The 6,144-nt window shown below is 44.5% G+C and overlaps 1 long non-coding RNA gene across 1 annotated transcript; it reads left to right on the forward strand.

The window, feature by feature from the left end:
• Window positions 1-1,258: 1,258 nt before the first annotated feature.
• LOC147056136 (uncharacterized) lies at window positions 1,259-2,154 on the forward strand. The gene is made up of 4 exons (XR_015066510.1): window positions 1,259-1,678; window positions 1,785-1,817; window positions 1,905-1,955; window positions 2,033-2,154. It is a non-coding gene; the product is annotated as an uncharacterized LOC147056136 (long non-coding RNA).
• The last annotated feature ends 3,990 nt before the right edge of the window (window positions 2,155-6,144 follow it).

Here is a 6,144-nt window from a genome sequence, read left to right on the forward strand (position 1 = left end):
AGTTGAGGAGGAAGTGAGCAGCCACCAGAAGGAGTAATCTGAGGAGGAGGTGAGCAACCACCAGGAGGAGCTAGCCGAGGAGAGGGAGAGGCGCCTTTCCCCCCCATCTCCGCTGGCTCACCCACCAGCGCTGACCCCCCTCTCCTTACCAGAGGCGCCCACGCCTCCCTCACTCATCCAATATTTGTTACCAGCAGCCAACATTAACATCCTTACCAACGAGCGCCACTTCTCGATCCTTTCACGTCTGTGACGATTTTTTCTATCACGCCACGCAAAGTCAAAGTCAAAGTCCGCTTTATTGTCAATTTCTTCACATGCCAGGCACACAAAGAGATCGAAATTACGTTTCCCACCCTCCCACGGTGACTAGACAGTACACAACACTCACATCAAACAGCACAAAGAGTAAAAACGAACAGAAAAGAGCAACAAATAAGTAATAAGCAAATAACCCAAATAATAAACAATAAATAAATAAATAGACAAATAAAAGCAGCAAAATGGAGCAAGCGCGCTAATAGCAGACAGCCAGATCATAGCGCAAAAGAACAGGACGTCATGTAGCAGAGGGTGGAGGGGGGAGGGAATTCAGGATCCGGACAGCTTGGAGCACGAAGCTGTCCCTGAGTCTGGTGGTGCGGGAGCGCAGGAGAGAGAGTAAGACAATGTGGCTCGCTTTGATGTCTATTGTTATGCAAATGTAGCAGGTGTTTATGCTAATGAGCATGGCATCCTTGTGTGACATCCTGTGTCAGGTGTCACATCCGGTCAGGTGTCTCATCCTGTGTCAGGTGTCACATCCGGTCAGGTGTCTCATCCTGTGTCAGGTGTCACATCCTGTGTCAGGTGTCACATCCTGTGTCAGGTGTCACATCCGGTCAGGTGTCTCATCCTGTGTCAGGTGTCACATCGTGTTGTGACATCCTCTGATGTCAGACAGAAAGGCGCCATCTCGTGGGGTCAGGTGTTACATGGTGATGCTCGTCCCATCCGGTCAGGTGTTCTATCCTGGTGTCAGACAGAGAGGCGTCATCTCGTGCGTCAGACAGAAAGGCGCCATCTTGGCCGCCCAAGATGGCGCCTTTCTGGTTGTCGCGGGGGGAGATCGCCCTACTGGTTATTGCGGCCGGCGGCATGTCTGGGCATGTATTTTTTACTTTACCAAGCTATTTTAGCTATTTTAGCTATCGCCATATTGGTCATGGTTAATATTACGCTGGTGTGCATGCTAAACATGCTAATGTGTTTGATGGCCTGATGGTGCATGTATTGGGGGGTATCACCAGTCAATGTGTAAATTGATGAAAGCGGATGAAGACAAACTGTCTTCATTTTACCAGTTCGCATCACATATGATGTGTAAATGGATGAAGGTGGATGAAGACGAGCCGTCTCCGTTTTACCAGAGTGTTTTTGCATCACATAACCTCGGAGGTGTGACATTTCCCCCCAGCCAAGTTTGAAGGGCTGATGAAGACAAGCCCCTCCACCAATCATTAGCTTTAGCAGAGTGTTTTCGCATCACATGACCCCGGGGGGTGTGCTCTTTTCCGCCCGCCAAGTTTGAAGTTAGTTTGGGGCAGACAACCATCAATCATTTGAGAGAGCAGACCGGCGCAGAAGCTCTGAGCAGCTGAGTCGGAGAGTGCTGAATACTGTACCGAGATGGTTAAAGGTGAGTGTTGCTAGTTTTTTATCAATATATTAATACATTAAGCTTATTATCAGACACTAAGGTTATTTGTAAAAACATGGTGTAATGTTTATGTATTGTGTCATAGATATCATCGTTTATGCTGATGTTCATGATCCTCGTAAGTAAATGATTTATGAGTTTATTTACGTGAATATATTACTCTTATTTTTTCTACTTTATAATACTTTTTTTCATTCACCTACAGCCCCATTCAACGATGATCTTAGCGGGGTTTTTCTTACACAATCAGACTACGGTGAGTGAATGTGGTATTCATCTAGGGTTGTTAATATAAATGCTACTGGTTTAAGATTTATTTTATGTATGTACCAGACCTCATAGCCGCCGCTGAAGAGGATATCAGAAAAAACGGGCTGCCGACAGAAGCTGAATCAAAAACAGCGCAGGCATTAGCAGACATCTCTCAACGGTGTTTCAAAATACCTGAACCGCAGGAGTCAAGCGCACCAGAGTCACGTGCTAGCATTGGGCCTTGTGCAGACCGGCAGAAGGTGGAGCCAGAAGCGTTGACTGACACAGAATTGGCGGATGCTTTAAGTGCATACGAAGGTGTGAACCACCCTCACGAATCGACAAACAAAGTTAAAGGTATACTTTTTTATATGTTATCATGCGACTAACTATTTTTTGCTATTATAGCTGTTTTACTGATTTTAAATATCTACCCTCCAGCCAAACGCCGTTTCACGAGTCGTGGGGTTCAAAAGGAAAGGAGGAGGAGGAGGAGGAGCCGCTGGGCCGCCATCTACAACGCGAGCCGTCAGACCAACAGCGCGCGAGAGTCGGCACGCGAGGGTCATCACCATAACAATAGAAGACGAGAGTGTGGTGGTAACTGCATTTACAAAAGTCGACTCCAAGAGTCTTTTAGGGTTATACGAATCCTGACGAAATTGGCTGAATCAACTTAGATTACTGTTTGTACTATTTCTGTTGTGTTTTTTTTTAAAGAAATATAATGGAGCGTTGTAACCTGTCGTCAATAGAGTCAGATTTCCTAACAAGCATGAATGAAATAGATTTACAACCATGTTCTGAAACGGGTACAAACCAAAGAAGTAACGCATCTGAGTTAGATTTGCTTAGCGTTAACAATGATATTGATTTGCTATCGGCTGATGCGTCTGACGATCATGTGTCAGATCTGCTCTTGGTTCTCAACAATATGAATGCTGCTGTGTCGGGGGGTGAGAGCCCCCTAACCCCCGATATGCTTACACATTTACAAACTGCCGTAGATGATTTGAACAATCAAAGTTTGAATGAAGGTAGACAGAGTCCAACACAGATCCCGCCACAATTGGTAGAAATTATAGAGGAATTAAACAACCATGCTAATGATAACAACGGCCGTATCAGTCCTGATATTCCTATACACCTGCTAACTATGATCAGAAATCTAAATACACAGCCTATGGTTGACCAGTTGCCCGTTAATCCTGTTGACCCTCTTCCATCTGCTATCGAAGTCGACACACCAACATTTCAACACATGCCTCACCAACCTAGCAACTGTTCTGTAATAATTGATCATCAAATAGATGCTATCGATGCCGACACATCAACATTTCAACACATGCCTCACCAACCTAGCAACTGTTCTGTAATAAACGAGCATCAGATTGATGCTAATGATGCTAATGATGAAAACACACACACAGATATGTTTGTGAATAATGTCAATTCCCAACAAGGTGGTTCTGTTGTAGTTAGCAGACCGCATTTCAATAATGTGGAGGTAAGGAACCAGCTAAATATACCATCACAAACGAACATCAATGATTTTGCAACCTTATACCTCCAGATTGAGGATAAGATCGATGATGTCATGCGCGAGGTGGATAGGCTGGCACAACAAGGTGATGTGATTCAGGTTGAGTTAGTGGGTGGTAATGAGAGAGCGCATATCTACAGGCAAAAGAGTGACATAAACTCTATCAGAGATAATGTAACAGACATGCTCGAATGTCTAGCTCAATCAAACACAGAGCTTCTTGCCGACGACAGCTTAGAGCTTGTTGTGCAAATAGTCACACCGTTACAAGGTGGTGGTGGAATGAGGCGCAGGCTGGTAAACAGTACCAACAGAGAAATTTTGAGGTTGAAAAAACGGCATTTACACATACCCCGTAACAAAGACAACAAGCTATGTTTTGCTTTGTCACTAACCTATCTGCTAAATAACACACTAACAGCAAAACAGGCCACAAGGCATGCACGACTTTTACACGAGAGTGTAGGGTTGAATTGCCAGACACCTGTGAGTCTAGGGGATGTCCACAAATTTGAAAAAATCCTCAAACGGAAAATAATTGTAATGTATCGAAAAGAGGATTGTCGTCCGATGACTTTTTTTGACACGCATTACCCCGCATCAGATGAAGACACTTTATTTGTCTTACTACTCGAGGGTCATTTCTATGGTGTGAAAGCTATAGAGGCGTTTGTTGGTCACGCTTACTTTTGCAGACATTGCTATAAGGGGCATGAGAATTGGCATCAACACCGTTGTGCAGGGCATTGTGATGTTTGTCTCGACCCGTTTTGTAAACAAAAGCGGTTTAAGCGAATCATCTGCCCTGATTGTAACAAAACTTGTCGTAATGAGGAATGCTTTGCCAAACATAAAGAGGCCCGGGTGGCGAATCGTGTGAGCAACTGCAGCTCATACAAAAAATGCATCCAATGTGGTCTGCAATATTATGTGAAAGCTGATGGCACAGGTGCTAAACATCGCTGCCCTGTTAACAGGTGTACTGTCTGTGACGAGGTTTTGAGTCAAAACGATGCTCTGTTAAGACCTCATGTGTGTTATATTCAGCCAATCAGGCCTCACCCACCTTGCAAAGATGTAGTCTACTACGATTTTGAAACCTATGTAGATACAGATGGTTTCCACAAACCTTTTCTCATCTGCTGTAAATCAAATAGATTGGAGAAACATTGGTTTGGTGACGAATGCGTTGATGATTTTCTTAGTTTTTTTCTAAACCCCCGGTTTAAACAAACGACATTTGTCGCGCATAATGCGAGAGGTTTTGATTCATACATCTTGATAAAGAGAATGCTCGAACTCGGTATCAAACTTGACATTCTGATGCAAGGGAGTAAAGTTTTGTCATTTGTCGATTTAGACATGAAATCTCGATATATAGACTCTCTCTCATTTCTGACCATGCCCCTAAGTGCGATGCCTAAGGCCCTCGGGTTTGAAGATAAATCAAAGGGGTATTTTCCGCACAAATTCAGCTCTTTAGAACATCTAAACTATGTAGGGTGTTACCCTGACCGTGCACACTACGGTGTCGATCGGATGTCACCCTCTCAACGAGCTAAGTTTGATGAATGGTACGACAATGAAGCTAATGGTGTGTTCGATTTTGCTGAGCAGGCGATAGCCTATTGTAAGAATGATGTTGACCTGTTAATGTTGGGGAGTGAGAAATTCAGGGGTGAGTTTTTTGAAGCCACAGGAACAGATCCATTCAAAGCTGTGACAATTGCGTCGGCGTGCATGAATGTTTTTCGCGCTAACTTCCTCACCCCTCAAACACTAGCCATCACACCTTCAGACAACTATATGCGTCAGTATAAAGCCTTCTCACATGATGTCAAGTCAAGTCAAGTCAAGTCAAGTTTATTTGTATAGCCCTAAATCACAAGCAGTCTCAAAGGGCTTCACATAGACAATCAATTGACAATAATTCTCAAAGCATCCCCTGATCTTAGGCTCCCAAAAGGGCAAGGAAAAACTCAAAAAACCCCTACAAGGGGAAAAATGAGAAACCTTGAGAAGGGACCACAGATGGAAGGATCCCCCTTTCAGGATCACCAGGCTGCAATGGATGCAAAGAGGGCACATAAAATACATCATATGGAAACCAAAAAGTGGATGCCCAGGCCAAAGCCAAGAGCTGTCGGAGGTGCATTCGATTGTCCTGGCAGTGTCCTCCAGGAGGGTATTCCACTGCAGTTCCCTCATGGTGAATTGGTCCACGAGAATCTAGATAGCCATCGTCAGCATGGGTGTCACCTAACCACCTCCCCAGCCGGGGAGGGGTGGGGGAGTGGGGTCGGGGAGAGGTTAAAGGCCACATCATAGAAATACGTCTTTAAACGTGTCTTAAATGTTTCTACTGAGGTAGCAGTTCTAATATCCATTGGCAGGGCATTCCAGAGCTCTGGAGCCCGAATGGAAAATGCTCTAGCCCCTGCAGACATTTTCTTGGCCCTCTGTGTCACTAAAAAACTAGCGTTTTGCGAACGAAGGTTACGAGACGGAACATAAGGAACAACTAAGTCGACGAGATATGAAGGCGCTAAGCCATGCAATGATTTATAGGTTAACAAAAGAACTTTGAAGTCACATCTTAAATGGACCGGGAGCCAATGTAAATTGGCTAATATTGGGGTAATGGGATCAA

Source organism: Syngnathus leptorhynchus, chromosome 6 (genome assembly GCF_054491065.1).
Source record: "Syngnathus leptorhynchus isolate UIUO chromosome 6, UIUO_Slep, whole genome shotgun sequence".
Classification (NCBI taxonomy): Eukaryota; Metazoa; Chordata; class Actinopteri; order Syngnathiformes; family Syngnathidae; genus Syngnathus; species Syngnathus leptorhynchus.